Below are 23,789 nucleotides of genomic sequence, written 5' to 3'. Positions count from 1 at the left end.
TTTGCGATGAATTGGATCAATTATTTCAGGGTTCATGTTAATTTTGTGAAATTGAGAAATCAGAAATTTCAATTTGAAAAGTTTGGGACATTCTTTGTGACCGACAAAGTGCAGATTTCTCATCACATAGCCAATAAAAACCCTGTAAAAAAACAGAGCTCGGAAAGACGACTTACAGTTACTCTAAAGCTAACAAAATTCAAACTCCATCTAAATCCGTAACTTAATTGAGCAAATACTTCCTATCAAAAACTGAAAGGTAGAATTGAAATTAAACAGTTTTTGCTGGAGAAATCAGATTATTAAGAATGGGTTTTGGTGAAAATATTGATTACTATGTTGATTGTGAATATCTTCTTCTTCTTCTTCAATAGATCTGATGATGATACACATCCCAGTGATATCCATTTCCATCTCGTTTAACAACCAAATTTTATTCTCTATAGAATCATAGAAGAACATGAAACAACCCCTTCATTGGATATATCAATCACTTTTGATCTGATTAAATCCAAAGAAAATGACGATGGAGATGGATAAAAAGATTGCTTTTTAGAGAGAGACAAGAGTCACAGAGATGTATATCAAATGAATTTTATGTTTTAAAAAATAGTAGCTGACGATCTAACGGACGTAATTGAGTGATGTGTTTCACTTATAACGTGGATGAACAATACCTTACCACGTTAGTTGACACTTGGACTAATTTACAAGTTTAACAATTGTGTAGAACGACTCTTATTATTGTAGAATGCAAGTTTCAAGTCATACATACTATGATAGCTGTTGGCAGCGAAGTCAATCCTGGAAATACACAACAACATGGAATGAGAGTAGTATATGATCTTCCACGCCCATAATTGTGTTCCTTTATGTTGATGTGGGGAATGTCTCTTTCAAAAATTCCTTTTGATGTGGGGAATGTCTCTTTCAAAAATTCCTTTTGATGTGCAAAATTGGAAGCTTAATTTGGAAGTGTCATAAGCCATAAAGGGGGAAATGCGGGAGCACAATTATTTTCTTGTAATTGTAGCATATGTAGTTTGATTAGTGGATGAGGCTGATAGTTCAACGTGAGAACCTTAAAATATTAGGACCGGCATGGCGGCATATGGTGTTCGGAGCCTCACAATAAAAAGTTGTTCTGGTGATCATTTTACTTCTTGTTAGGTTTGTTTCTTCGTCGTCCCCGCTGCTCCAGCAGTAATCTAGTTGAAATAGTTATATAAGAGCCTTGTGATATTAAACGAGACTATAAATTTGTTCAATCATGGTTTCAATTTAACAAGAAATTTGTTAAGATACATCCTGTAGCAATTGCTAGATGTATCAATTCAATTTCAATACATGATCTATGTAAATACGCAATCCCAAAAAGAAAAGAAAAAAAATTGTACATCTCAATTTAAATGAGTAATCTTTGAGATTATCCTTTCCAGGATTTTGTAACAAGCTATACCTGTTACTTAATGAATTTGTAACGGTTATAACTGTTCTAAATAGGCCGTTATTAGTAATTGTGGTGTTTTGTAACGGCTTATCTGTGACAAAAGGCTGATAAGTCACATATTAATAATTAATAGCCACGATTGACCTCATTTTAAGATCGCGAGACGTGTCGTATTTGTCACAGTTTTGGTAACACATATAACTGTTACTAAATTCAAATGTTAACACATGTCACTAAAGTCACAATTATCAAATGTTATAATAATTAATAGCAACAATGGATCTGATTGTTAAAATGCGACACGTGTCATATTGCAACAGTTAGTCTAAAGATATACAACAATTACGAGAACGACACGCGTTGCTTTTTCTTAACAATTTTTGTTACAGTTATTTCAATGATAAAACTTTTATTACAATTAAAAAAAATGGGTGGTCCAGGTCATTATCATGGACTTGGGATACTTTTTATTTCTTCTACAATGGACCTGGGCTTCTTATTGTATACTTTTTGTTACAGTTTCCCATCCACATTCAATACCACCCAAATTCTTCAATTCATGATGAAATGTATCCAATGAAAACCCTATACCAATTTGAAGTTGTCATCCACTCATTAGCTTATTCGAGCTACATCTTTTTACATCGAGGAATCTTCAAAAGAAGATGATAAAATGAATCAGCCAAGATTGCAACAGAAGATAACAATAAGAAGATAAAACCTATATGTCCTACCTAGACAAACCTAAATAAAACAATAAGACTATAAATCAAGAAGTAGTGAATAAGCAGAAAAGAATGCAGACACTGAAGCTGTACACAAGTAAAGAATGAGAACTTACAGTCCTAGCAACCCAACAATGTTAACAGTCTAGCAAGACTTAGAACTAGCACTTATACACATATCAGGAAGAAATTTATACATCTATAAATCGGTAACCTAGATGTCCTACAATGTTAACAATCTGTCGCAATAATGTAACAGGTATAAGGTTATGCGCTGGACCTACACAACATTGTCATCTAACTAAGTAAGAAGCTCATGAAAATATACTTAAACAAAAGAAAGTAAGAGATATTTAGCGAGGGTAAAGAACACCACCTGCACAATGTACATGATGCATTTCTGCTGCTTCTAAACCTTGTCCTGCAGTTGTGTTGCTTTACCAAGAACTAGTTGGTTTAAATATTTCCTAAGCCAACACATTTGTTTCAAGTTTATATCTGATTAAGCCACTAAAAAGATTTACATAACATCAAATGGAGTTTACCTAAAAAAAATGAGTCGTAATATTAAAGGGAAAATATATAATAATATCCACCAGTCTATCATAACCTGGTGGTTTTTTTACGATTATACACTTGTAAATGGAGCCCGTTAAAATCGTCTTTGCTTTACGGATCACACGAAAATGAGAATGCTCCCGGTACCACTCCATGTATCATGGAGCATGTTCTTCATTGTGGTTGACAAGTCTCCCAGTGTTCACCATGAAGTCCATCCTCTTATCCCAATGCTCAATAACAAATGGTGTACTAGAGTAAACTACCTTGACGGTGTCATTTTCAAACTTGTTATGCTCCACGTCCAACTTGAACTTGCCGTGTATGTGGTTCCATGGTACTGTTTGGCAATCACCATGTTGTCGCATCATCCTTGAGCCGTTGTACATCACATAACTTGTGTGGTGTCATAATGGTCCAAAATAGCGACACAACTCGGAACGACCCACTAGATGTCTACAAGATCGATCTTCTTTGTATGGATAAAAACATACCTCTGAGGCTTTCATCGCGTCTAGTTTCTCCCTCAAGCTAACCAACTGCTGCTCCTTTGTCCTTGAACGGTTGCCATTGAACTTGTATTTTATTCCTCTCGCTATACCTTTCTCCCAATCCGTGTTCTCTAGTGCCAATTTAAGACTAGGTTAGTGGTTATAGACCCATTTCTGGAGCGCTTGGTTCTACTCCTTTTTGATTCCTTTCTCTGCGCTCACTAGCGCTTAGTTTCTTTCCCCCTCTTTGATGAGTCCCTGGAACAATTATACCTTGGTATTTATTACCTCTCATTTCCTTAAACAATAAAATTTGTTCGTAAGAATTGTACTACAAACCACAAAATCGGAAGTCATAAATAAAATATAAACTTCCGATTGTCCATAGTCGGAAGCACAGGTTAATGATTTGCTTCCGGTTAATAAAAATCGGAAGCAAGGTTACAGTTTTATCTTCCGATTATGCATCAATTTGGGTTCAGAAATTAATAATGTCATGAGACATATATAATCGGAACAAAACAATCTAAAATGTCCACTGATTGAACATAATCTGTAGCAAAGAAATAACATTACTTCCGATTACAACGTAACCCCGAAATTGGATTTCATCAAAATCATAAAGTTTTCAAATTTTACAACTTACATAATCAGTAGTTTTGTATTGGTCTAACTAACGATTATGGAAATCGTAAGTGAAATATTATATATAGTATCTTGTTATTCTATTGAATCTGTGTCTCCCTACATGTTTTAATCATATGTTACAATCGTAAGGTGAAATAAAACCTAGCTACCGATTATATCCATTTTTGGGTTCAGTGGCAAGCAGAGATACATAATCGGGAGTCACCCATAAAAATTAACTCCCGGTTCTGGTCGATATAACCGAAAATCCTAGAAAATGGCCACAATCAAGAGAAAAAAGCAAGATCCAAACTACCGATTCTTGAAAATAACCGAAAACTCTAGAAATTATTTTCATGGTGAAAAAGCGGGGGTCTAACAACCACACCCAATATTTCGATTAGAAATCTGTATGGGCTAACTCCAATATACTTTTAAGAGAATCAACAAGACAGTCAGACTTAATCTTAACAAAAGTATATCAAAGAGTTATATCTCACCTTCTCGATTCAATACTTACTCAAGAAAATAGAAATCTACGAGTCTAATTGAATACAAGAGAAATCACTGGAACGGTACCAAAGACCAATAATTAAGGATCAAGTACAGTTGATATAGTTGAGGCGCAGTCAAAATATGATTTTTGGGGATGGAATCTGTGTCAATTTCCAATCAACAACCAAAGGTTGGATTTCACAATTAATCGATTCAACGCACAACCTGTGATATTTCAATTATATAACAAAATATAATATGGAAAAGAAATAACACAGACATCAGAATTTTTGTTAACGAGGAAATCGCAAATGCAGAAAAACCCCGGGAACTAGTCCATATTGAACACGCATTGTATTAAGCCGCTACAGATAATAGCATACTACAAACTAACTTAGGTCTAGACTTTAGTTGAACCCTTATCAATCTCACACTGATCCAAGGTACAGTTGCGCTCCTTACGTCTCTGATCCCAGCAGGATACTACGCACTTGATTCCCTTAGCTGATCTCACCTACAACTAAGAGTTGCTACGACCCAAAGTCGAAGACTTTAATAAAAAAAATTGTATCACATAGAAAAGTCTACGATAATAGATAAATCTGTCTCCCACAGAAATACCTACGAGTTTTTGTTATGTCTTTTGATAAATCAAGGTGAACATGAACCAATCAATAACCCAGACTTATATTCCCGAAGAACAGCCTAGAATTACCAATCACATCACAATAATCTTAATCGACTAGCGAAAGAAGATATTTCGGAATCCCAAATGACGAGACGAAGGTGTTTGTGACTACTTTTATATCTTGCCTATCGGAGATATCAATCTCAGGCTAATCTTACGATTGTACTCAACTACGATAGAAACAACAAGATCAGATCACACAACTACAAAAAAGTAGTATCGTTCTGGCTTCACAATCCCAATGAAGTCTTCAAGTCGTTAACCTACTGGTCTCGAGAAGAAACCTAAGGTTAAAGGAGAATCGACTCTAGCTAATACAACTAGTATCGCACAGGAGGTGTGGGGATTATGTTTCCTAGTTGATAGAGTTCTGCCTTATATAATCTTTTAAATCAGGGTTTGCAATCAATGTTAGCTTAGTAACAAAGCATTCAATATTAACCGTTAGATGAAAACCTGATTAGATTCAATATAATATCTTTCAACCGTTAGATCGAAACTTAGCTTGTTACACACAAATGAAATGCACGTTTATTTAGGTTTGTGTAACCGTACCCAAACACTAGTTGGTTCAACAGTAGTTAACCAAATGGTTAGCCATATGAGCACTTTCATATCAACCATATTCTTCTTTACCATAACTAGTTCAAATGACTCAAATGAAGCTAGTTAGAGAGTTGTTCAATTGCTTAGATCTTATAGAAGTATACAAGACACAATCGAAGCAAAAACGATTTGATTCACTTGAATCGATTCATGAACTTTATAGCCACGGTTTGCAAACTTGCATTCCTTGGTTAATATAAGTTTAAGTTCAAGAAAAATCAACTTTAGAAAATAACCAACTAGGTACGCGGACTTAAGTACCCGGAATAAGTTTGTGATACCCGGGAGGACCCGGACCCATTGACAGCTCTACCAGTGTTCACCATGAAGTCCATCCTCTTATCCCAATGCTCAATAACAAATGGTGTACTAGAGTAAACTACCTTGACGGTGTCATTTTCAAACTTGTTATGCTCCACGTCCAACTTGAACTTGCCGTGTATGTGGTTCCATGGTACTGTTTGGCAATCACCATGTTGTCGCATCATCCTTGAGCCGTTGTACATCACATAACTTGTGTGGTGTCATAATGGTCCAAAATAGCGACACAACTCAGAACGACCCACTAGATGTCTACAAGATCGATCTTCTTTGTATGGATAAAAACATACCTCTGAGGCTTTCATCGCGTCTAGTTTCTCCCTCAAGCTAACCAACTGCTGCTCCTTTGTCCTTGAACGGTTGCCATTGAACTTGTATTTTATTCCTCTCGCTATACCTTTCTCCCAATCCGTGTTCTCTAGTGCCAATTTAAGACTAGGTTAGTGGTTATAGACCCATTTCTGGAGCGCTTGGTTCTACTCCTTTTTGATTCCTTTCTCTGCGCTCACTAGCGCTTAGTTTCTTTCCCCCTCTTTGATGAGTCCCTGGAACAATTATACCTTGGTATTTATTACCTCTCATTTCCTTAAACAATAAAATTTGTTCGTAAGAATTGTACTACAAACCACAAAATCGGAAGTCATAAATAAAATATAAACTTCCGATTGTCCATAGTCGGAAGCACAGGTTAATGATTTGCTTCCGGTTAATAAAAATCGGAAGCAAGGTTACAGTTTTATCTTCCGATTATGCATCAATTTGGGTTCAGAAATTAATAATGTCATGAGACATATATAATCGGAACAAAACAATCTAAAATGTCCACTGATTGAACATAATCTGTAGCAAAGAAATAACATTACTTCCGATTACAACGTAACCCCGAAATTGGATTTCATCAAAATCATAAAGTTTTCAAATTTTACAACTTACATAATCAGTAGTTTTGTATTGGTCTAACTAACGATTATGGAAATCGTAAGTGAAATATTATATATAGTATCTTGTTATTCTATTGAATCTGTGTCTCCCTACATGTTTTAATCATATGTTACAATCGTAAGGTGAAATAAAACCTAGCTACCGATTATATCCATTTTTGGGTTCAGTGGCAAGCAGAGATACATAATCGGGAGTCACCCATAAAAATTAACTCCCGGTTCTGGTCGATATAACCGAAAATCCTAGAAAATGGCCACAATCAAGAGAAAAAAGCAAGATCCAAACTACCGATTCTTGAAAATAACCGAAAACTCTAGAAATTATTTTCATGGTGAAAAAGCGGGGGTCTAACAACCACACCCAATATTTCGATTAGAAATCTGTATTGGCTAACTCCAATATACTTTTAAGAGAATCAACAAGACAGTCAGACTTAATCTTAACAAAAGTATATCAAAGAGTTATATCTCACCTTCTCGATTCAATACTTACTCAAGCAAATAGAAATCTACGAGTCTAATTGAATACAAGAGAAATCACTGGAACGGTACCAAAGACCAATAATTAAGGATCAAGTGAGGCGCAGTCAAAATATGATTTTTGGGGATGGAATCTGTGTCAATTTCCAATCAACAACCAAAGGTTGGATTTCACAATTAATCGATTCAACGCACAACCTGTGATATTTCAATTATATAACAAAATATAATATGGAAAAGAAATAACATAGACATCAGAATTTTTGTTAACGAGGAAATCGCAAATGCAGAAAAACCCCGGGAACTAGTCCACATTGAACACGCACTGTATTAAGCCGCTACAGATAATAGCCTACTACAAACTAACTTAGATCTAGACTTTAGTTGAACCCCAATCAATCTCACACTGATCCAAGGTACAGTTGCGCTCCTTACGTCTCTGATCCCAGCAGGATACTACGCACTTGATTCCCTTAGCTGATCTCACCTACAACTAAGAGTTGCTACGACCCAAAGTCGAAGACTTTAATAAAAAAAATTGTATCACACAGAAAAGTCTACGATAATAGATAAATCTGTCTCCCGCAGAAATACCTACGAGTTTTTGTTATGTCTTTTGATAAATCAAGGTGAACATGAACCAATCAATGACCCAGACTTATATTCCCGAAGAACAGCCTAGAATTACCAATCACATCACAATAATCTTAATCGACTAGCGAAGGAAGATATTGCGGAATCCCAAACGACGAGACGAAGGTGTTTGTGACTAATTTTATATCTTGCCTATCGGAGATATCAATCTCAGGCTAATCTTACGATTGTACTCAACTACGATAGAAACAACAAGATCAGATCACACAACTACAAAAAAGTAGTATCGTTCTGGCTTCACAATCCCAATGAAGTCTTCAAGTCGTTAACCTACTGGTCTCGAGAAGAAACCTAAGGTTAAAGGAGAATCGACTCTAGCTAATACAACTAGTATCTCACAGGAGGTGTGGGGATTATGTTTCCCAGTTGATAGAGTTCTGCCTTATATAGTCTTCTAAATCAGGGTTTGCAATCAATGTTAGCTTAGTAACAAAGCATTCAATATTAACCGTTAGATGAAAACCTGATTAGATTCAAGATAATATCTTTCAACCGTTAGATCGAAACTTAGCTTGTTACACACGAATGAAATGCACGTTTATTTAGGTTTGTGTAACCGTACCCAAACACTAGTTGGTTCAACAGTAGTTAACCAAATGGTTAGCCATATGAGCACTTTCATATCAACCATATTCTTCTTTACCATAACTAGTTCAAATGACTCAAATGAAGCTAGTTAGAGAGTTGTTCAATTGCTTAGATCTTATAGAAGTATACAAGACACAATCGAAGCAAAAACGATTTGATTCACTTGAATCGATTCATGAACTTTATAGCCACGGTTTGCAAACTTGCATTCCTTGGTTAATATAAGTTTAAGTTCAAGAAAAATCAACTTTAGAAAATAACCAACTGGGTACGCGGACTTAAGTACCCGGAATAAGTTTGTGATACCCGGGAGGACCCGGACCCATTGACAGCCCTACCAGAAGCGGAAGTCAGAAGGCTGGATATTTTGTTTTACAAAAAGTCGATTTTTTTACTTCTAGAAGTTGTTCTCAAATTTGCACCTAAACTAGTTTCTTGCTTTTTGACTTCTAGAAGTCAAAAAGCACTTCTAGATGTGTATCCAAACACGATATAAGGAGTGGATTTGTTTTTAATGGTAGGATGTTATAGGGCCTTTGGTCCATGTGTATGGCCTATTACTCTTAGGTTATGCTACATTTATATCTGATAAATGAGTTCTTCTCTTGCCTCACGTCGTCGGCATGACTCTACCACTTTGTAAGAAAAAAATCATTATATTCATTAACCTTTATATCTCTCTCGTACTAAGGCACTGCTCATTGACGAAAAGACTACACACTATGAGCCTTATATATTATGCATCTTCCTGGAGTATTTGTCCCCTCCCCAAATATAATTCCTCGTATACTCATCGATCTTAATAAAAAAACATGATATGAGAACATATTTAATATTTACCAGTTATGGTCATAGAGAGTTGGATTTCCATCCGGCCATTCTATTGAAAAGTAATTTTCGTGCAGCTCAGAAAATTTCTTTTTAGAAACTAATGTAACACGGATAGGATGAAAGAAGACTAGTTGATGGAAACTAGAAGAGACTTTAATATCTTTTTACTATATTATGTTTGAGAGTATGGTAAACTAGCGCACAACAACATAATAAAAACAAGGAATAAAGTTTGATGGAAATTCAGACAATGTAATATCTTGAACCGAACGATAAAATTTGAATCCAGAATTTATTCATGAAAATTCAGTTCCTGGGTTGTCGATACCTTGAATCGAACACGCAGTAAGAATAATATAATCCTCGGTAAAGCTGGTAATTCCATTACTCTCTCAGTTACTTTTTAATATGCCAGTTTCTTTTTTTGAGAAAATTAAGGAAATTAAGAGAACTAATTATTGAAAGTGGTTCTCTAGACACTTGTCAATAAAAAAAAATGAAGTGAAATGGTCCCCATGACACTTGTCAGCCAAAGAAATAAGTGAAATGGTCCACATAACACTTGTCATCAAAAGAACTTAAAAGAAAAGTGGTCCCAGAAAATTAAAATAACATTTGACTTTCCAAATTAGGAAACTGATTTATTTTTTTTGAAATATTTATTTATAGGCCAATTGGCCTATTACAAAGTAACGGAGTGAATTTCTTTTCTTTGCCCCAACGGGCCTAAACTCTATATTGTCCTTGTTAAGGACCCACAATGGTAGCACTATTTTGCTCGCTTTGGCTTAGTTGTATTCTGGGTTTTCAGCCAAGAAAATGTGCATTACAGTGCTTGGTCTGGCTCAAAGAAACTTGTCGGATTTTTAAGTCACGTTTTCTATCTATGTTAAGTGGGGAGTGCCTCTTGCGGAGGTTGTTACTATCCTTGATAAGGGCACCCGTTAGGGTTTATGATGTACCTATATATTGTAAGCGACTCTCTCACTGAACTAAATACTCCTTCTGTTTTTGAAAGACCGTCCTTTATTTCTTTTTCGTCAGTTTCAAAATTGTGTCCAGACTCTGTTTATAGGCATACTTTTTCAATAAACTCTCTAATATACCCTTGAATTCTTTATAATCATAAATCCATTTTTAACGTGACCCAATCTAAAATATTAAAGAATTTAGTATAATTGAGTAAACAAATATATCCTTCATTCCTTTTAAGAAAATATACATTTAACTCTAAAAATTAAATTCCTTATAAAATTTATACTTCATAAATTCAATATCTTTTAAATTTTCCTTTTATATTTCGCATTTATAATTCTCACAACAGTTTTGGATAGTCTTTATTGCTAGCATTTTTATTAAAATAAAATAGGTAAGTAACTAAAGGTAGTCAAGTAAAATAGTATGGTCTCCTTAATATTTTGAGAAAGTCAAAGCGGACTGTTTTTGTGAAACGGAGGGAGTATAAATTAACACATCGTCACCTTCGTTTGTCTCTGGTTTTCTGAATCTCTGGGAAAATCTAAAAACATCTTTCATTTTGAGTTTTTCTATTCAAGAAATGGATGATTGGGATGATCCCCACATCTATATACACAGACAATCAAACACCATCATTATGATATTTCCTCTCAAAATTAAAATTGGATGCCGTTTCAAAAAGTCAATTGGTTTCTACAAAAGAAAATAACACTTAAGATCCCCTCAGGAGAATTCGGAAAAGGTTACGATACTCCTTTACACCCTATACTCTCTTTTACATCAGTAGATCTAAATGTTTCAGTTTAATAACAATTTCAGATTTTATTCTAAGAAGATTCAGTTTTGTTGGGTTCTCTGTAATATGAATACTTGATCTTGTTATGTGATTATGGTTATAAAAGTCATGAACGATGAAATTCAAGTTTTCAGCCAAATTTCACATTTTACTTTTAGTAAAACTGATGATGGTTATGATTGAGCAATCTGCTTAGTGATGAGCTACCTATACAGGATACAGCTTCCTGGTTGAGTCATATTTGAAGATTGCAGTGGTAGCTAGATAGAGTTTGTCATAGACCTAAGAATCTGATGATAAGCCAAAGGTGACTTTGAAATGATTGGTGATTATAATGTTTGTCAATTGCAAAGTTCTTCTATATCATCAATTTTATCTCCTTGCTTTTTCGTTATTGAATTTAGAATTACTTTCAAAATCTCTACCTGTTATTTTAGTTTTTTGAAACCTCTCTATGAGAAAGAAAATAAAGAGAGACTTGTGAGCATTACATCTTAGAATCAGATTCTAAAAACCTACTAAGATGAGGTGCAACAACCTTGTATGATTTAATGGTTGTCACATAAAATCTTTTATATTGTACTAATTATGACTTGGAACGTATTGCAGGTTGGTTAGTCAGCAACGAAATTCCTTGAGGTTTTCGTTGCGTAAAGCAACCGAAGCAGTCATAAGGCAACCTGCCGAGATAAGGTTCAGATGATCCACTAGCGCCTTGGGGTTTCTGTAATAAAATTGGTGCATTTACATGACTGATTGATTTAGAAAAAGCCATATTAGTGTGCAGTGTGGTTGTGCATGTTTTTGCATCTTCAAGTACACATCCAAGTTACACTTCCTTTCTCAAAGTAAAAGTAATCTTAGAGGTTGATCTCTGGAATTATCATATTCTAAGAATTCCTATTAATAATATCGATTGGATCTGAATGTATTTTTCATAAGATTTTATCAGATTTGGAATTTGGAATTGTCATAACATATCAGTTTGATAAGAAATTGAGTTATGTAACTTAATTCTTATCTATTGGACTTAGAACATGATATTTGGTAATAATTGGTACACTACAAGAAAACCTACCTTAAGCGACCAAAATCTTAGCAAGAGCCCAGAATTTTAGTCGCTTTAAGGGTTTAAGCATCCAAAGTTGCAACTGCCGGATAATTTGGCCGCTACAAATTTATGTCCACTAATATTCAGCCACGACCAGATGTGTTTGCTCGCTGCATCACTTTTTCAAGGTATCTATAGCAGCTTGAAAAGTGCTCAAATAGTTATTCACTTCTAGGCACATACTCATAGCAACTAAAAAAACGTATAGATTGGTACAACTGTTTGAGCAACCAAGTTTAAGCGGCCACCACCTGGTTAAAAGTGAAGTCGGCTTTTGAAGTAGGGAGTCTTTATTGGATATATTCAATGGAAACATGAAAACTCATTCAAATCAATGATTTGATTCACTATGATCAAATGCTTGAATGCACAAATTGTAAAAAAGTTAACATGAGAAATTGACTATAATTTAACCAAACTCTTTTACAAATCCAACAACACATTATTCCAGTGAAAATCTGAAACTTTTAACATTGAGATCAACAATTTCAATATTACATTCCAAATTCTGTCATATCCTTTCCTTCTCTATTGTTGGCAACTGACCTAAGTTTCAACAGTTCAAAAGCTATTTTTTTGACGTTTTTCATGAATTACAACAGTTTGTACATAGATTCCTGTATAAACAAATTACAACATTTCTGTTTTTACTTTGAAACTCCACTGTTGGATTTTATATGTTGAAGCAGTTTAACATTACATATTTTTTGTTATCATGAGAACACTTTAAGAAAATCATGTATTAAGATTATATCCTACTGAAAGGGGGAAAACAAATTGCTTGAGACTCTCTAAGAGGCCTGCACTGCATACTTTGTCAGTAACAGTTGATAAATTAGAAATGCAGAGTTTCGCGGAGGCCACTCTGCAAGCGTCGACTTCGGTAGCTTTGCGGGCTCCAAGATATCTTGTGTTTGTTCTTCTACATTTTCTCCCTCTCCCTTTTATTTTGTTGCACACAGAAAACATGATTGGCAGACCCTCCTGGAAACACAATTGACCAATTGAATGAGTAATACACTCTCAAATGTAAAAACATAATAACCCTGTTACTGGTGCAAAGCAACAAGTTAAATGTGCATTGCATCAACAAATTAGTTGGTGTCTTTTTGTAGTTGTGAAGTTCTCCCAAGTATAGAATATTTGCTCTTAGTATCATGACTGAAAAATCATTACAGCAGAATCTCATGTTCAAGAAAGACATTGATATTTTTCGTACCTCTCAATCGAAAACATCCAACTATACTACACTGGACCAACAACCTTTGCTTGTTCTGCTAGATGAATGAAAATGCGTCATCACGGAAAAAAATATGGGGAAATATCCTTCCTAACTTGCAAAATGTGATTGCAATATTGTCCTGCAGTTTGTCAAAATCAGCCATATCAAGGACCCCAACACACAACACTCTGAAAAACATATATAACTCAGTCATTTCTTCACACAGATTATCTGGAAAATTTCAACAAATTGCTATCAGTGACAAATGTTCCAACAGAACATGGGAATCGTGACTTTTGGACCTACAAGCCTCCACGTCCCCACAAATCCTTCAATTCCTCTACTAATTGCAAATACACATGTTTTCCTTAAACTACTGTAAAGTGTATGCTACAAAGGCGGCCATTACGAGAGTAGTAAGATAAAATAAGGAATCGAACATCATAGAGAGATAATCATATATCATTGACTTCAAGCTTTGAGTGAGAGATTATTCACCTTTGTGTCCACAGTAGCAATGAGGCAAAGCATGCACTCGCCAAAAAGTCCAGTAATTCCAGGCTTACTAATGGCACCACAGCTTCTAGTAATGAGAATTTCAATGACTTAATTAATTTTGTCCTGTAAATGCAAGCACTCCAATCCTCAGTCGGAATCACAATCAGAATATCTTGCATGGATTTTTTCTTCAAGATTAGTCCAAAGACATACGGTAGTAATTCATCCCAGCATCTTAATTCACCTCCAATTCCATCTCAACAATCCCTGCAGAAACAAACAGACTACAGATTAGAAAACCAAAAGACTTGAAAACCCCACTACATCAATCAGTTTTTGGCACAGTTAGACCATGACGCATCCTTTGGTTGGGAAGCCCTGCACTGGAATACAAAGAATGTTCTGTAGTTAGACTATATCACCACCCTTCTCAACAGTACTTGAAATTCTTGAGAAACTTAACTGTAACATATGTAGAATTCAGAACTCAAACCAAAGAATATAAATTAGAAGCTAATACATGATCCAACCATGTGCTCTCAACTAGCATAAACACCAGTACTACAACTACAAATATAATAAAGATTTACTCAAAACTGAAATTTAAAGTAGAGGCGGATAAAGGGGTGCACACTACCACTAGTATTTGATAGGCTTGAACTCCATAGATCACCATGACATGAAGGTGTGGAAATCAGTTTGTATGTTACATGTCCAAGCTTAAATGGATCGGAAAGTAAAGAAAGGCCCTATTTCGAGCAGACAAGGCGAAAAAGAATGACATTAACATCAGAAGTTTCAATTGACTAAACAATAACGCCTTGTAACCAGCATTCCAACCACACATGAATATTCAGTAATACTCTCCTGCCAACAGTAAGGTCCAGCAACAACTTAGCCCCATAATTTCCAAACTCTAAGAATCACAATCAGACTATCTTGCATACAATCAGAATATCTTGCAGAGATAATTTCTTAGAAATTATCCCAAGTGCAAGATGGTTTGTAATACGAAAAGAAAAAATAAAAAGCTTGGACATTGCATTAAAAGGGGAATTCATTGAATGAAGTTGAAATTCATCAGAAATTCAATTAATCACATAGCCGATGTACGCGAATCTCCATCGATTTTAACTTTGGGAATGAAAATATCCTTGAACTCACTACATCACATATGACATATATTTCAGTTCGACAATGCTAGATATCTTGACATATAGTCTGTACCTTACAGCCTCTGTAAACCAAACCCTTTTCATATAGTTGAAAACACCAAACAGTCTGCATAAAATTGATACACATAGTTCTATAATCATTCTTAAAATCAATCCATATACCCATTCTTACAACAATTCTTTACCACTCAGTGACACTTCTGGTAGCCCTTGAACCATAACATAAAAAATATACCCACAATCAAATATAAATAAAAAAACTGAAATCGATCCAATTACAAACTTCAACGAAGAAAGTGATTATACCTTTTTCTCTCTGAGAAAGTTATTCATCTGAAACGTGAGCTTTCAGTAGTGGTGACTAAAATTCTCCAGTTCATCTTCTGATTCCCTTTCAAACAATCTCATTATCCAATTTCCATCTGAAAAAAAAATCAACTAACCAAATATGAGAGAAAATTCTCAGAGTAATTTTATCAAACAAATTACAAGCATATCCAAAGAACAAAGATTTGCCTCTATTTACAAAACCTACTTCAATCGGATTTCCCCTATTACACCAACACTCAGTTCAAAAGTATCAACCCTAATTACAGAAAATGAAACCCACTTTGCAGAAAATCATCACTTTTTCTTTAATTCGAAGAAAAGGGCTAGGGGAAAAGGAGGATTTTATAGACGAATTGAGACAGAGAAAGAAAGGTGAGAAATCGAAGATGTGAAATTCGAGGAGTTCAATTCTAAAGAGTTAGGTTTCAAAACGAGAGCGGAGAAAGTTCGAGGGTTTCTGATTGATATTTCAATTTTAAAGTTTCTATCAGAATCTAGATTTCAATCAAAATTATTTTGGGCGGCAGATTCAAACTAACGCGTCCAAAATTCCCTCCAAATTTTCCACACAAGATGTTTTGGGCGGCAATTTGGCACCACCGTTGGATAAGCAACTGATCCGTGCGCTTTTGGTATTTTGAAAATCTATTCGTAGGATGAAGTTCTCTGGTTTTCTATTGCCACATAATTTATTATACGGATTGGATTTGGTGGAGAGACTCTTATGTGATCTATTGGGGGTACCATATTGATCCAACGCTCTGGATTTGTTTATGTAAAGTCTCTGGTTTTCCATTGGCCAAATTAAAATCATACAGATCCAGGTATGTGTGTTTTCTTCGTGCTTTTGTGTTTCCATTTTGAATTAGGACTAGTCACATAAGTCATGAAGTAATTTGGACTAGTCATACATGTCATGAAGTAATTTGGACTAGTCATACAGGTCATGAAGTAGCTTTAGTACATTATCAAAATAGATAAATATGAAGCTTAATCTTGATACGAACTTCAATTGTGCTATAACGACATGCAAACTGGAAACCTGGACGAGAGTGGACTACTATAAGTCTAAAACTTCATAAGAACGATCAATTCATTCATTTTCAGGTAAGATTCCTTCGAAATATTCTCAAAAATCTTAAACAAACATTAATTTCGTCAACTTCGAGAAAGAAAGTGGCTCCGAGATCGAAACCTAACCGGGAGTGGACTACTATAAGTCGGAAACTCCATAAGAACAATGAATCAAACTATTTACAATTAAGATTCCATCAAAATATTCTCCAAAACCTTATTAAAGAGACGAAATAAGACCATAAAATGAAACAATAAGACCTCATGAAGGAAAAAAAAAAGAAATAATATTAATTTCTTCGAAATATTCTCTGCAACCTTAAACATACCCTAATTTCGTCAACTTCAAGAAAGAAAATTTTTCCGAAATCGAAACTTGGCCTGGAGTTGACTACTATAAGTCGGAAACTCCGTAAGAACGATGAATCCAACCATTTATAAGTAAAATTCCATCAAAATATTCTCCAAAACCTTAAACAAACCCTAATTTCATCAACTTCGAGAAAGAAAGTGGCTTCGAGATCGAAACCTGGTCGGAAATGGACTACTATAAGTCGGAAACTCCGTAAGAACAATGAATCAAACCATCTATAATTAAGATTCCATCAAAATATTCTCCAAAACCTTATTAAAAAGGTGAAATTAGACCGTAAAATGAAACAATAAGACCTCAGGAAGGAAAAAAGAATAAATAAGATTAATTTATATTCTCTGAAACCTTAAACACACCCTAATTTCATCAACTTCGAGAAAGAAATTGGCTCTGAATCGAAACTTGGCATGGAGTTGACTACTATAAATAGGAAAATCCGTGAAAACAATTAATCCAACAATTGGCTCTGAATCGAAACTTGGCATGGAGTTGACTACTATAAATAGGAATAAGACCTCAGGAAGTCAAAAAGAAGAAATAAGTTTGTGAACTCGTGAGTCGTATTACATGTACTCAGTACACGTACCGGCGTAGCTATAGATCGAAATGACTTAGTGGTACGCATACCTGGTATCCATACATGTGAAATTGGATTGTTGTTGTTGCGTATAATTGAGCTGATGGAAAATTCAGTCGAACTAATTTATGTTTTGTGAAATTGTATTCTCTTTTCTTCCACTAATAAATCCTAGTTCAGTAAACTCTATTGTAGGTCAGTGTGGACTAAACTATGCCCCTTATGACTTCTAATTAGTCGAAATGTCTATATCGGAACACAAAATCTAACAATGAATACCCCAAAATCTGCTTAGTTCCATAGCTGGAATGTATATCGAATGTCAATATCTAGAAATGTGGAGCAAAATATCCCTCGTCCTATCTCTGATTGATCGGAATATCTGTATAAGGACTCTAAATCTAGCTGTATGAACTAAAATATACTTTTTTTTGATCTCATCGAAATATCTATAGCAGAATTCTAAATCTAGCAATAAAATCTATGGAGTCCGAGAGAAATCGAGTAACAAAGACCAAAGTTGACCAAGGTCGATGGGCACTTGATCAAAATAGTGGATAACAAGAGAAACCGATGGAATTCGAGAGAAATTAAGTTACCAAACCAAATAATTGTACACACTTCTAAGACAATTTCAGGTTCAAACTTGTCTTGTTTAAACTCTTGAAATATATTCGAGCAATAGATATTCATATATATTTAGCAAACTCAGTTAAACCAATTTATTGTTCACAAATTATTTTCTTATTTATCTTTTAAGAAATATCCCAAGCAAACAACCAACTGCCTACCATCAGTATGCATATTCTTTTGATATGAGTTCGGGACTTCTTGACGATACTGATACCTGGTATCCATACCCTTCTGATATGACTTCGCAAACTTCGAAGAGCACGTACGCACACATGTATGCATACCTTTTGGATCAGATTTCACAACTGCCAAAAGTAACCATACTCGGTATCATACCTGGTTGACCTATTGTTTACCATCAGTATTCATACCCTTTTGATCTGAGTTCGAGAGTTCTTGACGATGCCATACCAGGTATCCACACCCTTTAAGAGAAAAGTAATAATACAAGAACAAGAAAGCTATTATGGTGTAGGCTTTTAATCTGGGATCTTTCTAATTTTTTTAAAGTGGAAAAAAAATCTTTTTCAGTTTCTTTTTCCCTTTTTAAAGTTAGGGTTTAAATAATTTGATTCCAAATTGAATGAAATTTTAGTTCTCAGTTTTAAACAAAAGAGTTGATAACTTTTTTGCATTGAAAATTCATTTGAAAACTAAGATTATCACAAACTTGTGAAAATTGGTTGATAATTATGATTATCACATAGTTGTAAAAATGGGAGTTTTTAATAGTAGTGATAATTGCAACTTTTTCACAATGTAAGTGATTGCAAAACGTGAAAATTACTATGTGAAAACTTAAAATTTCAAATTGATAACATCGGCTTTCGCGTAACTTTTATTTTTTACCATAAAATATTTTTCATTGGAACAATTATCACAAAATCGTGAAAGTTGGAATTTCAATGACTCATAATTGCGATTATCACTCAATTATGAAAATTGCAGTTTTCAATGGTGGTGATAATTGTGATTTTTCAAAACGTGAAATTCAAAAATTCAATTCGATAATTACGATGAGAAAAAATATATTTTCACTTTTTAACGAGAAGTAAGAAAAGGTAATTGGAAAGAAATTTTTGAGGATATTTTTTGGGATTATCATTTATCACATTAGTTATGTTAGGGAAGATATTTTGAGAATTTTTTTTTAGTTAAACAATTATTTCTTAATTTATAGAAAAAACATTAATTTATGGATTCTCACAATTTTGGAGACGTAGACTTTTCAGAACTTTATATTTTTGCAAATTAAAAATCCGGAATTATATTTCCTAAATTAGATAAACATATTTTTTCCCATTCCAAAAATATAGAGATGAAGTGCACGTGCAAAATATACGTGCAATAATCTGGGCCCTAAATGTCGTTAGATATTTCTTGGGATGGAGCATCTTGTTTACTCTATAAATAAATCGTTAAGAAAGAAAAAAACCTAACCCTACCTCATTCTCTCCGTCGCCGCCTCCTTTCTCTACCTCATCTCCATTTTCTCTTCTCCTTCTCAACTAGTTCTCACAGTAAAAAATCCATAGTCTTCACATCTATCTCTATGAAGTTTGAACAAACACCAGTATCACCTGATTAATTTTTTGAATCGCTCTTTAAAATTCTTTTCCCGTCAAGTTTTCTCAATTTTTGGTAGACATTTTTACTTTGATTTAGATGGTTTAATGTGATCTATCTTTATTTCCTGCTAAATAGTTAAACTTGTAACCGATTCCGACTCCAATGATGATTTGAGGAGTTTGGAATATTACTTAATTGAAGCTGATTTTTTCCTCCTTGTTCAGTTAGGGATTTGTTTAAAATGTTCAACCTTTACTGATTTCAACTCTAATGATTGTTGAAGAGTTGAGATTTGTGGTTATTCGACTTAGTTTATGTTTTTCTTTCATTTTTTTTCATGTTCAATTTTTGTTGTATGTTGAATTAATAGCTTATCGATTAAGAATTGAAATCTGGGTTTTATTTTGCATGTGAGTTCCTTTTGGGTTTGATTCATATTGTTCTTCATTTTTCTTTCATTTTGGGGGTTTTATTTATTTAGATCCAAGTGATTTTATTTGTTGTTTGATGATTTTCAGAAATTAGTTTTGTTTGTTCATCAGAAATTGGCAAAGAGCCTTAATCAATTTTTCAAAAATTAGTAGTCTATAATGATCGTAGTAATAGTGGTGTTCAGCGATTTGTTGTAATTAACATATCAAATTTACGTCCTAGACAAGATTGTTTGAGGGTACCCTTAAATTAGGTACCAAAGGTATGTGTTTCATTGATTGGTTCTTTATGTTGCTATGGTTGTCATAGTTTTTCATTTTTCCAATGGGTCTGGACTTTTGTTTGTTTGGAATGAAAAAAAGTTTGCTCCACTAATCTAAGCTTTGAAAAAGGAACAGAAGTATCAGGTATTATTGATTGGTTTGTTGATTAGTTCTTGATCCTATTTTTTTGCTTAAGTTTGATTTCCTTATTATGTATAGTTCTAATTTGAATTTGCTTGTTTGTATATATATGCAGGACCAATTTTTGGAGGAAGGAATTAGATCCGGAACGAGAACTCTATTGACCTCAAAATCAGAGCTAAAATCTAAAAGAACAGATTGAATGATATTAAGTTGCAGAATCGATCCGTGTTTTTAAGCTTGTCCAGTGATATTTCAAAGAACTCTAATCTTCTCAAAGTTGAAGTTGAAATGGATGTATCAATCTTGTTCCTCTTCTAATTTCTTTTACCAAATAAACGGGATTTTATTTTTTCTATCTTTGTCAAGCTGATTGTAAATTTGTTGATTAATAAATAATATTGTAATTGATTAATAAAATAAATTAATTTGCATTTAATTTGGTTATCATATTTTATTTCTATATTAATTTTAATTTCATTTTTTAATCATCCGAGTAAAAACTGGCCTGAAGCTTTCAAACCAACCGGCATATTCCCTGCTGATGAATATCTAGAGCACTGCTAATGAATATCTAGAGCAACTAATGTGAGACAAGCTCAAAGTTAGGAGCAACTATTTTTAGACAAGATCAAAGTTAGGACCGACTAAAATCTCGTACTTCAGAAACCCTTGAGCAACCGATTATTGGTCGGTTAAGTCGCTCTAAACATTGATCAACTTAACCTATTGCTCAGAAGGATGGTTGAGATAAAGTTAAAGCTATGACATTGGTTAGCCGCTGCGGAAGTTGAAGCATATTTTGAGCGACTCGATTAGGGATAATTGGAATAAACTTAAAGCAGTGACATTAGTTAACCGCTGATGATAGTTGGAACATATTTAGAGCGACTCACATTAGGATGGTTGGAATAAATTTAAAGCAATCATATTTGTTAATCGTTGATGGTAGTTGAAACATATTTAGAGCGAGTGCCTAGCTGCTCTAGACCTATAGAGATCCCACCTTTTGCAATTCAAGAGCGAGAGCCAAATTAAGTCGCCCTAAGGGTTAGAGCGACTCAATATTGGCTTTTGCAACCAAAACTGGCTGGTTGCTTAATCCAGTTTTTCTTGTAGTGGTAGAATATCTTGCACAAATTTACCAGTGGAGATAAGGATTTATTTATACTGAAAGCTATTCAACAACAGTTACAGATTTGCTTAACAATTTAACAAACCCTAAAAGACTTATAATGCCGTGAAGATTGGCAGTAGACTCTAGCTAATAACTCGGTCAGATTGTTGACTCCGTTGAGAGTCCTTAACAGCGATAACTGTGGTATCCTTAACATTCCCCCTCAAGTTGTACTGGAGCTGACGAAGGTGCAACTTGCTACGTATTTATCTGAAATCTTGCTGCTGGAAGACTCTTAGTAAAGATGTCCTCCAATTGATCCCTGGAGTTTATAAATCTGACATGAAGCTGGTTTTTTTTTTTAACATGAAACGAACTTGTAACTACCCCTCAAACTGTTGTACTGGAGCTGGTGGTGAAGATAGCTGGTCTTTTGAACTGTTATATGAGAGAATTGGTGTTTCTCTTCAAATTCATAGTATGAGATAGTCAAAATACCTCTTCAAATGGTTGTGTGAGATAGTCGAAATACCTCTTCAATTAGTAGTGTTGGTCTGTTTTGGTTAACAAACATAATTGGTATTGATCTGTGTTGGTTAACAGATATAAGGGGTATTGATCTGTGTTCAGTGACGGATTTGGGGGTGGCTTGGGTATGCTCCAGTCACCCCCAAAATTCTAAATACAACCCAATTTTCATTTTTTCAAAGGCAAATTTTGTGGGAAAAAAATTTAGCCCACCCTAAATTTGATTTTTAGCCTAATATATTTGATTTAGCCCACTTAAATTTTTAATCCTGTTTCCGTCGCTGTCTGTGTTGGTTAACAGACATAATTGGTAATGGTAGTGTTCTGTGTTGATTAACAGATACAAATAGGACCGTAATGATAATGTTGTTTAACTGATTTTGAAAAAGGATTTTTTGGATGCTGATATAAAAGTGGTTGTGATGGTGGTGATTGTTACAGCGGAAAAGCGAGGGGATCGAACCCTCATAATACCAACTTAAAACATGATATTTGGTAATATTTGGTAGAATATCTTCCACAAATTTACCAGTGGAGATAAGGATTTATTTATACCTAAAAGACTTAACATGCCGTGAAGATTGGCAAGAGACTCTAGCTAATAACTCGGTCAGATTGTTGACTCCGTTGAGAGTCCATAACAGCAATAACTGTGGTATCCTTAACAATTGGTACTTGTCCTATTGTACAATTTTTATGGTTATAGTAGTTTTAACAACATTTCATTCATCGCCACGATTTTTCGGAGCGCGGATTCATTCTATTTCTTTTCGCAAAAAGAGCAAACTAGATCAGAAAACACAGTAAAACCACGCATAGTGGCATCCCGAAGAGAATACGAAAGAGCTAAAACAAGTTCAGCGTAAAATAACAAACAGATTTATAGAATAACCTATTCCATGATCCCAAAAACGTAAAGCCAACATACGAGCTGTGCATACATAAGCTTCAGAAGCAAACAACTTGGAAAGCTTGAAACATGCCTCCATCTAATGTCCCCGTAACGTTGTCCTAAAGTTTTAAATTAAAGCCTGCTGCACGGGGAATATTAAGGGTTAGTTATTCCCCGAACTTCTACAATATAATATATTTGGTTTTGGAAACGTTTCCGATCTTTGAGATCGAAGGTGTCGTTTGATATCAAACCCTGGAGTTAGTGGTGTAGCATGGTTACGTACTCTGAACAGGCATCCAACTGTCCACGAAAGTGGAAACTTTGAAGCCGATATTGGCATCATGATCCCGGCAAATACCTTTGATATCAACCTTTTTTTCAATGTTCTTCCTTTTCCAGTTGTAATAATAGAGAGTTTCGAAAACTTCGTTTGTTGATTGAAGTTTTTGAAGATGATGGTGCACGAGTCCCAAGAGTCAAAATCTGCTAGTGCACTACTGCTGTGTCGGCCAACAATAGATTGCATTCATCAAGTCAGATGGGTTCTGCTAGAAGGACCGTTCTAGTATTCAACCCGACCGGATGATTTTGACAAGAAGAGTTGTTGCAATTGATAAGATAA

The 23,789-nt window shown here is 34.6% G+C and overlaps 3 long non-coding RNA genes across 7 annotated transcripts; 2 read left to right on the top strand and 1 right to left on the bottom strand.

Annotated features, from left to right (window-relative positions):
- The first annotated feature begins 10,973 nt into the window (after nucleotides 1-10,973).
- On the top strand, nucleotides 10,974-12,160 carry LOC113337556. Its single transcript, XR_003354298.1, has 2 exons — nucleotides 10,974-11,175; nucleotides 11,839-12,160. It is a non-coding gene; the product is annotated as an uncharacterized LOC113337556 (long non-coding RNA).
- A 722-nt stretch (nucleotides 12,161-12,882) lies between these two features.
- LOC113337539 lies at nucleotides 12,883-16,175 on the bottom strand. Of its 5 annotated transcripts, none has more exons than XR_003354297.1 (6): nucleotides 15,771-16,175; nucleotides 15,542-15,657; nucleotides 14,274-14,443; nucleotides 14,061-14,183; nucleotides 13,560-13,701; nucleotides 12,883-13,324 (listed from the first exon to the last, which is right to left on the bottom strand). It is a non-coding gene; the product is annotated as an uncharacterized LOC113337539 (long non-coding RNA). The 5 variants fall into 5 exon arrangements; XR_003354295.1 differs by having other exon boundaries at nucleotides 14,061-14,327; nucleotides 14,412-14,443; XR_003354293.1 differs by having other exon boundaries at nucleotides 14,061-14,443.
- Nucleotides 16,176-19,656: 3,481 nt separating this feature from the next.
- LOC113337532 lies at nucleotides 19,657-20,985 on the top strand. The gene is made up of 2 exons (XR_003354292.1): nucleotides 19,657-20,630; nucleotides 20,743-20,985. It is a non-coding gene; the product is annotated as an uncharacterized LOC113337532 (long non-coding RNA).
- The last annotated feature ends 2,804 nt before the right edge of the window (nucleotides 20,986-23,789 follow it).

The sequence above is a fragment of the Papaver somniferum genome, chromosome 1, assembly GCF_003573695.1.
Source record: "Papaver somniferum cultivar HN1 chromosome 1, ASM357369v1, whole genome shotgun sequence".
NCBI lineage: Eukaryota > Viridiplantae > Streptophyta > Magnoliopsida > Ranunculales > Papaveraceae > Papaver > Papaver somniferum.
This window is presented reverse-complemented; position numbering and strand designations above follow the sequence as displayed.